General features: G+C 39.5%; 1 pseudogene; it reads left to right on the top strand.

Annotated features, from left to right (window-relative positions):
* The first annotated feature begins 209 nt into the window (after positions 1-209).
* LOC119535247 lies at positions 210-824 on the top strand (annotated as a pseudogene).
* The last annotated feature ends 11,059 nt before the right edge of the window (positions 825-11,883 follow it).

Here is an 11,883-nt window from a genome sequence, read left to right as displayed (position 1 = left end):
TTTGTTCTGGTGTATGAGGTGAGTGGGATGGGGCTCTGTGGTGATTTTAAGCTGTTATGTACAGCAGAAAAGACCATGTTCTTTACTTTTTTATCATATTTTTTATTGTAGAATATAACATATATACATAAAAGTGATAGTTTTCCAAGTGCAATTTAACAAATAGTTAGAGGGGCTCTGGGCTCTTTCCCGAGATATCAGCCAACAGCATGGAAGCAAAGACTCTTGGAATTGCAACTCCCAGAAAACCTGTCTTATCTGTCAGTGCAATAAGAATTAAGGACAATGCTGCTTATTGGCATGATTTATCCTGAAATAGGAAACGCTTAATGATGCAGGTTTTGCTACTGCAAACAGTATTGCCAACCTTAAAATCAGTTTGCCAACTAAAGACAAGGTGGAATTAGAGAACAGCAGCCTGGCTTCCGATAGAAATGAAGAAAAGAAGTATCCAGAATATAACAAGGAACTTGAGGCGCTATGTGAGGCCTTGCAGGCCACCTTGAATGGTCTGACCAAAATACAGACGAAGATGGAAATGCTGTCTTCAACAACCAAAGGGATTTGTGACCTAGAGAAGTACCACTATGGAGACGACAGAAGCACTCCCTGTTTCACATCTGGCCCACGGCCCATTTTTTGCCCTCTGATATGTACCAGGAGCTCCTCCTGAAGCGTGCTGTGGTGGAAGGGCTGCCCACACCGCAGACTGTGATCTCACCCTGAGCTACTTGTCTCTCTGGCTGCACCAGCCTTACATGCAGAGTGACAGAAAGCTGCAGCTGGAGGGCATGCTGTTGGAAACGGGGCACCGGGCACAGTGACTTCCCAGGCCCCACCCACCCCCGCTTCTGGGCTCAGCCGCCAGCCGCCCGACCACTTCTCCTTCCATGTCTCCCAAAGCAGACGCCTTCAGAATGCCCCTCTCCTGTGTAGGCTGCAGGGCCACATCTCGGCCTAAGATGTTCAGCTCTGGCATGGCCACCCAGCGACCTGAGAACTTCCAGACGGGACCATTCCCCGTGGCCCTCCTGTCCCAGGCACTCCGCGCATCTGCTGCTGCTGCCGGCCACCATTTGGTGCTACCCGCCGCTCAGCACCCCCACCACCAGCCCTAGGCGTCACCCGCCACGCAGTGACACCTGCACCTACTCTGAATCCGTCACCCATGAGTGCTTCCGGGAAAAATAAAGGAGTTCCTGAACACAATGATTCATCTGGTTTTTGTAAATAAGGTGCTTTACATTTATGCTTTACGTTTGCACACACACACAAAAAAAAAGCCCTGGTTTAATGTTTTTACTTTATATGTGTCTATAGTGTTTGAATTTTTATGAAAATATATTAGTTTTGTAATTACAACTGATTCTTAAGGTACCATGGAGTTAACTGAGTAAAGATGTCACAGGCAAGTAAAGCATCTTCCTTGCTTATTCTAGCATAAACCTCAGAGTCTGGCAGATTTTTGTAAGCACTTCCACAGTTAAGGTATCCCGTTAGACTACGAGAAAAGTCAGCAGCTTTGAAACAGAGACTGAAGCAGCTGGCCAAAAATTAGGGTGCAGAGAAAATACTGAGCTACCCAAAAGCCTACTTTAAACTGTGTTCTTTTCTGTTGCATTGCTTGTTGCATGGTTTCTTCATCTGTGTTTGCCTTTTTCTTAAATTCTCTGACCTCCAACTATTTATTTCTGTGGGGCTGTGTACATAGTGATATTTAATAAATAACAATTTTTAATGTTAAAAAAACAAATCGTTAGAGAGCAAATTTCAAAGAATATTATAGGTTACAATTCTACATTTCAGTTATTTCTTTATTATGAAATATAACATATATACAAAAAGGTAATATTTTTCTAAGTATGATTTAACAAATAGAGATATAAGAAATTTCCAAAGTTATTATAAGTTATAGTACCATAGTTTCAGTTATTTTCTTATTGTGAACTATAACATATATACAAAGGGTATAGCTTTCAAATTACAAATTAACAAGTAGCTATAGAACAAGTTTCAAAGGATGCTATGAGTTACAGTTCTACCATTTAAATTCTTTCCTTCTAACTATTCTAATACCCTAGCAACTAAGAAAAAGAAAATTATATAAAGGTTCAGTACTCATAATCCTTTGTTAAATTCTGTCTTGTCTCTTGCTACCCCTTGCTCTAGTTTAATCACTTTCCCGATTTTCAGGGATGTCTAGGCAGTGACCACCCTAACCTGTTCATGTTGAAAAGGGGTGTCAACTTTATGAGCAAAGGGGACACATCTAGTTGATATTCTTGAAGAGGCTATTGCCTCTGGGTTTTGGGACTTCACTGGCATAGGAACACTTTGAAGGATTTAAGTTTCTGACAAATAAACTTAGTGAGTGAAACTTTTATAGAGTCTCAGATAGGGATCCAGGTATTCTTTAAGGTTTTCGGGACTACTGTTGATTGGGCTTATCATATTGTGGTCATTTGGCATATCTAGGTGAAGTTTGTCTCGGAGTAACCTCCAGGACAACTTCTTGACTCTGTTTGAATTCTCTTAGCCACTAAAACCTTATTTTGTTGCCCCCCACACCCCCACTTTTGGTCAAAAATGCATTCTCAATCCCTTGATGCCAGGGTCAGGCTCATTCCCAGAATCCATGTTGCACATCGCCAGGAAGGCTCATTCATCTTAGGGGTCCTGTCCCACATCGGAGAGAGGCTGTTGAGTTTATTTGCAGAGTTAGGCTTAGAGACAGAAAGTCCACATCCGAGCAATGAAAGAGGTTCTATGGAGGTGACTCCTAGGCATGATTACAGGTGGGCTCAGCCTCCCCTTTACAACCATAAGTTTCACCAGAGCAAACCACAATATCAAGGGCTTGACTTATAAAGTAGGAGGTTCCTAAGTTCATATAGCCAATCCACAATAATCCATCCATAGCTCATATTATCATCACTTTAGTTGTGCAATCCTCATCCTTCTCCATTTTAAACAATTCTCATGACCCAAAACATCCCATAGCTCTTATCAGCCCTTAATTATTTGTCCCTAGTATTTGTGTAGTACTAGTATGGTATTCCTATTAATTACATTCCCTAGTATGCAATGTGTAGATTTTTCCCATATACCCTTCCGTTGTCAACTCTCTGTGATAGTGTCATACCTTAGAAGTATATCATGCAAGCCTCTATCTGTATTTGTGGTACTGATCTGTGGGAGAGATGCATTTAAACACCCCCTTTCAATCCTATTCACCTTCAATACAGCTCTGATACTTATAATCCAATTAATAATCATCACCCCTATCCATTACCATACCTTTGAATTCACCATCATTAACATACATATCTCAACATATTAGATTATCATTCCCCCCTCACTAGCTACTATCACTAGGTCCCCAATAGTCTTATATTATAGGACATTGATTTTACATTGTTCAGATAGTTCATAGAAGTGGTAACATGCAATACCTCTCCTTTTGTGTCTGAATTATTTCACTCAGAATTATATTTTCAAGGTTCATCCATGTTGCCATAGATTTCAAGACCTTGTTTCTTCTTACTGCTGCATAGTATTCCTTCATGTGTATATACCACATTTTGTTTATCCACTCGTCTGTTGAAGGACACTTGAATTGTTTCCATCACTTGGCAATTGTGCACAATACTGCTATAAACATCAATGTACAAATGTCTGGTTGTGTCACTGCTTTCAAATCTTCCGGGTATATCCTGAGAAGTGGAATTGCCGGATCATAGGATAATTCAGTATCTAGTTTTCTGAGAAACCACCAAACTGTCTTCCAGAGTGGCTGTACCATTATCCAGTCCCACCAGCAATGAGTAAGAGTTCCAGTTTCTCCACATCCTCTCCAGTATTTTTAGTTTCCTGTTTGTTTGATGGCAGCCATTCTTATTGGTGTGAGATGATATCTCATTGTGGTTTTGATTTGCATATCTCTAATAGGTAGTGAAGATGAACATTTTTTTCATATGTTTTTTAGCCATTTGTATTTCCTCTTCAGAGAAATGTCTTTTTATATCTTTTGCCCATTTTATAATTGAGCTGTTTGTACTACTGTCATTGAGTTGTAGGATTTCTTTATATATGCAAGATATTAGTCACTTATCAAATACATGGTTTTCAAATATTTTCTCCCATTGAGTTGGCTGCCTCTTCACTTATTTGACAAATTCCTTTAAGGTACAGAAGCTTTTAACTTTGAGGAGCTCCCATTTATCCATTTTTTCTTTCATTGCTTGTGCTTTGGGTGTAAGGTCTAAGAAGTGATCTCCTAATACTAGGTCTTGAAGATGTTTCCATACATTATCTTCTAGGAGTTTTATGGTACTGTCTCTTATATTGAAGTCTTTGATCCACTTTGAGTTAATTTTTGTATAGGGCATGAGGTAGGAGTCCTCTTTCATTCTTTTTCTTATGGCTATCCAGTTCTCCCAGCCCCATTTGTTGAAGAGACTTTTCTGTTCCAGTTCAGTGGATTTGAGAGCCTTATCAAAAATCAGTCAACCCCATATCTGGGAGTCTATTTCTGAACTCTCAACTCGATTCTACTGATCAATGTGTCTATCTCTATGCCAATACCATGCTGTTTTGAAAACTGTGGCTTTATAGTAGGCTTCAAAGTCTGGAAGTTTAAGTCCCCTCCACTTTGTTCTTCTTTTTTAGGATGTTTTTGGCAATTTGAGGCCCATTTCCCTTCCAAATAATTTGATAACTAGCTTTTCCACGTCTGCAAAGTAAGTTGTTGGAATTTGGATTGGGATTGCGTCAAATCTGTAGATCAGTTTGGGTAGAATAGACATCTTAACAATATTTAGTCTTCCTATCCATGAGCATGGAATATTTTTCTACCTATTTAGGTCCTTTTTTATTTCTTTTAGTAAAATTTTGTAATTTTCCATGTAGAGACCTTTTATGTCCTTGGTTAAGTTTATTCCTAGGTGCTTGATTTTTTTAGTTGCTATTGTAAATGGAATTTTTTTTCAATTGCCTCTTCAGTTAGGTTATTACTAGTGTATAGGAACATTACTGACTTATGTGCATTAATCTTATATCTTGCCACTATGCTGAATTTGTTTATTAGCTCAAGTAGCTTTGTGGTCAAATTCTCAGGATTTTTCAGATATAAGATCATATCAGGTGAATTGCTCTGGCTAGAAATTCTAGCACAATGTTGAATAATGGAGGTGACAGTGGGCATCCTTGTCTCATTCCCAATCTTCAGGGGAAGGCTTTCAGCCTCTCACAATTGAATATTGTGCTGACTGTGGGTTTTTCATATATGCCCTTTATCATGTGGAGGAAGGTTCCTTCAATTCCTACCTTTTGAAGTGTTTTTATCAAAAAGGGGTGTTGAATTTTGTCAGATGCTTTTTCAGCATCTATCTAGATGATCGTTTGATTTTTCCCTTTTGATTTGTTAATGTGTTGAATTATCTTAATTGATTTTCTTATTTTGAACCACCCTTGCATGCCAGGAATGAACTCCACTTGGTTGTGGTGTATAATTCTTTTAATGTGCCTTTGAATTCGATTTAAAAGTATTTTGTTTAGGATTTTTGCATCTATATTCATTAGGAGATTGGCCTGTAGTTTTCCTTTCTTGTAGCATCTTTATCTGGTTTTGGTTTCAGCGTGATATTAGCTTCATAAAATGAGTTAGGTAGTGTGCTGGTTTGTTATATTATGTCCCCAAGAAAAAGCCATATTCTTTAATGCAATCTGGTAGGGGCAGCCATATTAGTGTTGATTAGGTTGGAACGTAGTGATTGAGTGTTTCCATGGAGATGTGACTCAATCACCTATGGGCAAGACCTTTGATTGGATAATTTCCATGGACATGTAACCCCACCCATTCAGGGTGTTTCTTAATTAAATCACTGGAGTCATATAAAACAGGTGGCAAACAGAAGGAACTGAGTGCAGCTGTGAGCAACATTTTGGAGAGCAACATTTTGGAAAGCAACTGAGAATGACATTTTGAAGAGGAGCTGCAGCTAAGAGAGGACAAAACACCCCAAGAACAACATTTTGGAGAAAGCTGTTTTGAAACCCAACCTGGGAGCAAGCAGATGCCAGCCACATGCCTTCAGAGCTAACAGAGGTTATGCAGACACCAATAGCCATCCTTCAGTGAAGGTAACCTATTGTTGATGCCTTACCTTGGACACTTTATGGCCTAAGGACTGTAACACTGTAACCAAAAAAAAAAAGTCAATCTATAAAAGCCAATCCATTTCTGGTATTTTGCATTCTGGCAGCATTAGCAAACCAGAACAGGTGGTGTTCCTTTTTCTTCAATTTTTTGAAAGAATTTGAACAAGAATGGTGTCAATTCTTTTTGGAAAGTTTGGTAAAATTCCCCTGTGAAGCCATCTGACCCTGGGCTTTTATTTGTAGATAGATTTTTGATGATGGTTGGATCTCTTTGCTTGTGATTGGTTTGTTGAGGTCTTCTATTTCTTCTTGGGTCAGTCTAGGTTGTTCATGTGTTTCCAGGAAATTGTCCATTTCCTCTAAATTGTCTAGCTTGTTAGCATACAGTTGTTCATAGTATCTTTTTATAATTTTTTAAATTTCTTCAGTAGATGTGGTAATTATCCCCTTCTCATTTCTGATGCTGTTTATTTGGGTCTTCTAGCTTCTTTATTTTGTCAGTCAAGCTAAGGATCTGTCAATCTTGTTGATCTTCTCAAAGAACCAACTTTTGGTTTTATTTATCATCTCTATTGTTTTTTGTTTTCCAGCTCATTTATTTCTCCTTTAATGTTTGTTATTTCTTTTTGTCTACTTGCATTATGGTTAGTTTGCTGATCATCCTCAAGCCTCTTCAGTTGTTCAGTTAGGTCTTTAGTTTTAGCTCTTTGTTGCATTTTGATATATGCATTTAGAGCTATAAATTTCCCTGTCATCACTGCCTTCACTGCATCCCACAGGTTTTGATATGTTGTGTTCTCATTTTCATTCATCTCTAGATATTTACCAATTTCTCTTCCAATTTCTTCTTTGGCCCACTGGTTGTTTAAGAGTGTGTTGTTTAACCTCCATATATTTGTGAAAGATCTGGTTCTTTGGTGGTTGTTGATTTCATTGTGGTCAGAGAATGTGCTTTGAATAATTTCAATCTTTTTAAATTTATTGAGACTTGTTTTGTGCTCCAGCTTATGATTGATCCTGGAAAACAGTCCATGGACACTAGAGAAGAATGTATATCCTAGTACTTTGGGATGTAAAAATCTATATACATGTCTGTTAAGTCTAAATCATATGGTTTAGGTTCTCAATTTGCTTATTGGTCCTCTGTCTAGTTGTTCTATCTACAGAAGAGAGTGGTGTATTGAAGTCTCCTACTATTATTGTAGATGTGTCTATTAATCCCTTCAGTTTAGCCAATGTTTTTCTCATGTATTTTGGAGCTCCTTGATTGGGTGCATAACTTATGATTGTTATTTCTTCTTGGTGAATTATCCCTTTTATTAATATATAGTGTCCTTCTTTGTCTCTTATGACATCTTTACATTTAAAGTCTATTTTGTCCAATATCAGTATAGCTACCCCAGCTTTCTTTTGGTTGCAGTTTGCATAGAATATTTTTCCATCCTTTCACTTTCAGTCTCTTTGTGTTGCAGGGTCTAAGATGAGTCTCTTGTAAACAGTGTATCGATGGGTCATACTTTTTAATTCATTCTACCAGTCTGTATCTTTTAATTGACAAGTTTAATCCATTCACATTCAAAGTTACTATTCTGAAGGGAGTTCTTGAACCAGGCACATTATCCTTTGGTTTTTAGTTGTTAGATCTATTTCCCTCTCTCTTTTTTTCCTTTAAGTTACCCTTGCTAATACTCTTCATTTTTGTGCTCTTCTCCAGACCTCTCCCTCCTTTCGTTTTTTTCAGCTGGTAGAGCTCCCTTTAGTATTTCTTGAAGGGCAGGTTTCTTGTTAACAAATTCTCTCAGCATTTGTTTGTCTGTGAAAATGTTAAACTCTCCCTCAATTTTGAAGGAGAGCTTTGCTGGATAAAGAATTATTGGCTGGCAATTTTTCTCTTTCAGAATCTGAAATGCCATACCACTGCCTTCTTGCTTCCATGGTGCCCGCTTAGTAGTCAGTCCTTAGTCTTATGTTGTTTCCCTTGTATGTGGTGAATCACTTCTCTCTTGCTGCTTTCAGAAGTCTCTCCTTCTCTTCAGCATTTGGCAATCTAATCAGTACATGTCTCAGAGTAGGTTTATTTGGATTTATTCTTTTTGGAATTCATTGGGCATCTTTAATTTGCATATTTGTGTTATTTAGAAGGGTTGCGAAGTTTTCCCCAATAATGTCTTCGAATACTCTTCCTAGGCTTTTACTTTTCCCCTTCTGGAACACCAGTGATTCTTAATTTGTGCGCTTCATGTTGTCCATCATTTCCCTGAGCTCCTTTTCAAAGTTTTTTATTTTTTTCACCATTCGCTCTTTTGTGTTTCCACTTTCCATCATCCTAACTTTGAAGTCACTAATTCATTCCATTACTTCTTCAAACCTGGTGTTACATGTCTCAAGAATATTTTTAATTTGATCAACAGTATCTTTTATATCCACAGATCTGTTATTTTTTTATTTACTCTTGAAAATCTTCTTTATGCTCTTCTAGGGTCTCCTTCATGTCCTTTATATACTGAGCCATAATATTAATATTTGTGTGTACTTCTTTGTTTAATTGCTCCAAATTTTGTGTCTCTTCTGGCTTTTTAAATTGTTCATTTGGCTTCCTTATCTTCTATATCCTTCAAGTACTTAGTAATTTTCTGCTGGCTCTGGGGCATTTGCTTATCTTGATAGGGATATTTGGGGAAGTGCAGAATTAATTGAGCCTTTATATACAATTTGGTTTGCTGGAAGGGCGGTTTCCTTAACCTACCAGGAGGTGGCAATTTTGAGGTACAGTTTGCTGGAGTGAAGTTTTACTAACTTACCAGCAGGTGGACTTCTCAAGTAAGTCTTCCCCAAACTTCTGTGCAGTGGGCAGAATCCAAACTGGGCGGGGAACCAATCAGTGCACCAGCTCTCCATGTGCTCTGGAGAATCCCAGTCCTGAAGCTGCCACACCAGCCCTGAACAGGTAGGCAGGGTGCCTGACCAAGGGCACCCCACAGGTGGGATGTGGGCCCTGCCTGAAGGTTCTCTACCTACCTTGCGCCCGCGAGTCTCTGGGGTTTGGGAGGGGCTCCTGATCACTGGTATCGCTCCTCTCCCTTCCCTGCTTCTCACCATTGCAGCCCCCCCCAACTTCCATGAGGGGGAGCACTTGCCACCCAGCACATTCCCTCATGAGAGCTCCCCACTGTCTGGCTGTGGAGGATCACCCCCCAGCAAACTGTCAAGGTAGGTGGATAGGAGTGGAGAGCTGCTGCTCACTCCCTTGCCCAGCAGCAGTTTTGCTGCTTCTGGCCTTAGTGGAGGTGGGTCTGGACAGGGAACACACTCACTGTATGCCTCCGGCTGCTGTCTCTCCTCCATTTTGTTGGGTGTCCCCTCCACATAATGTGGGGGACCCTCTATGGCCAGTCACACCCCAGAACTGCAGTTCCTGGTGTCCTCTGGCCCCTTTCTAGTTACTCTGATGAAGGAGAAGCCCGTTCTGCCTCACCGACTCCACCATCTTCCTGGCTGTTTGACCATGTTCCTTTAATCCATTCCTGTGGGCAGATCTGTTGTGGTTGGGACCTTTTGATTATCTTATTTCAATTGAGATGTGACCCACCGCATTCAGGGTGAGTCTTAATCCTCATTCTAGCATCCTTTATAAGAGGATAAAAAAACCCAGAGAGGCTAGGAGATGAACCTCAGAGAAGCACACAGAGAAGCTGAGCAATAGAACAGCCAGAAGCTGAAAGCAATGAAACCTAGGACAGAGGGACCAGCAGATGCCACCACGTGTCTTCTCATATGACAGAGGAGTCCAAGCTCACTGGTAGTCTGTCTTCAGAGTCTGGGTATCATCCTGTTAATGCCTTGAGTTGGACATTATCACAGTGTAAGAACTGTAAATTGTAAGTTGATAAATCCCCACTGTAAAAACCAACCCATTTCTGGTATATTGTGTTTCAGCAGCTTTACCGAAGTAAACCAAAACATTCTGCAGACATTGGAAAAACTGCCAACTGCATTCAGCTGTTCCTTGGAAAGTGAATGCTACTGCTTGAGTGAAGAAGTATTGCTGGGGTGGTACTCACAGGAACAGGAAGCAGATGACAAGCTCACATTAAGCAGAGAGGAAGGAGCAAGTCTTTTCTTCCTCCTACAGCCTTGCAGTTTCTCTTTAATTAACGCTATTGTCAAAGACACATGGAGCCAGCTGGCAAAGCAAAATGTGGTTTGCCACATTTAATAATTGGTACAGCCAGAGTAGATCTCTGTTGCTTGCAACCAAGAATTCTGACAGAGGGATCTCACTTTGTTTTTAAAAATGCATGGAGACAATGAACTGACAACCAGGAAAGATATCCACCAAAATGCTAGGCATGAATTTCTCAAGGTGATGAATAAGTGATTAATTTTTTTCCTTAAATATTTCTGCATTTTCAAATTTTATACAATGAATACTTATTATTTTTATAATCATAAAAAAGCAACAAATATTTTATATGTCTACACTTTATACTGGATGAAAGGGCATTCAACTCCTGTTGAATCTAAGGCATCATAAACAATTCCTGAAATAAATTAAGCCCAGTAATAACATATCCCCCAAACTGAAACAATGTCAGCTTGTGCAGCTGCCCTTATTGGGAATCCAAGAAAAACACAAGGTCTTGTTTATCTCAGGATATCTCTTTCCTCTCCTCCCTCACCTCCCATGTACCCAGTACCCTTGTGCTCAAATTAAAATCTCTCTCCTTCCATTCAGTCCTCATGCTCTAAACTTGCCTATTCCTCCTTTTCCTCCAAACCTCAAAAATTAAACTTCATGTTTTAGAAGGATCTGATCTGATTAAATTAATCCATGGTACTGTGTGATTGGTTAGTAGGCTATTCATTATTTTTATCTCCCTACTCCATTTTAATTTTAAAGGATATGGAGCTTTTAAAATATACCCACAAATTCTTTGATGTTCCTCCATTCAAAAGGGGAAGCTTCATTCCCCTCCAACTGAGAATGGCTAGACTTAGTGACTTGTTCTAGCAAATACAATATTGCAGAAGTGGCAATGCATCACTTCTGAGACTAGCTCATAGCAAGCAAGTGGCTTCTTCCTTGCACTCTCTCTCTCGGATTACTGGCTCTGGGGGACCGGCTGATGTATCAGGCCTTCATTTGACTGCAGCCCCAGCCAGCAGCTTCACTGTAGGTTTCTTCATGACAAACCCTGAGCCAGAACCACACAGATAAGCTACTCCTGACCCACAGAAACTGTAAGATAAAAAAAAGTTTGTTGCCTTAAGCTGCTAGGTTTAGGGCTACTTTGTTATATAGCAGTAGATAATTAAAACAAAGGAGTAGTTTGTTTAACCCAAAGTAATGCATTTCTAAAGACATTGTCTCAGACAGTTGAAGAGGTGTATAGAGAAGATATTTTTGACCAGGGGTGCATACCTAAGGCTGCCACAAATCCCAAGATACAGAAGATAATGCCTGTTAGCAGAATGGTAGATCTTACTCTGCAGAGAAGTAGAGGCCGGCAGTAAGGAACTGCAAGGCCATATTTTTGAGTTTTGCTTTTCTTAGATTCATTCCTCCAAAAACTATTTGTCAACCACCTTCTGTGTGCTAGGCATTAGAAGAAAAAAAATGATTTGGGTCTTGTTTCAAAACAGTTAAAATCGAGACCAGTGTTTCTCAACATTAGAATTTGTAAAACTTATCTGGGGTGCTTGTTAAAAATACCCCATCCCCAA

The sequence above is a fragment of the Choloepus didactylus genome, chromosome 5, assembly GCF_015220235.1.
Source record: "Choloepus didactylus isolate mChoDid1 chromosome 5, mChoDid1.pri, whole genome shotgun sequence".
In the NCBI taxonomy this organism is placed as follows: Eukaryota; Metazoa; Chordata; class Mammalia; order Pilosa; family Megalonychidae; genus Choloepus; species Choloepus didactylus.
The sequence above is the reverse complement of the archived record's forward strand: the minus strand, read 5'-3'. Positions and strand labels throughout refer to the sequence as shown.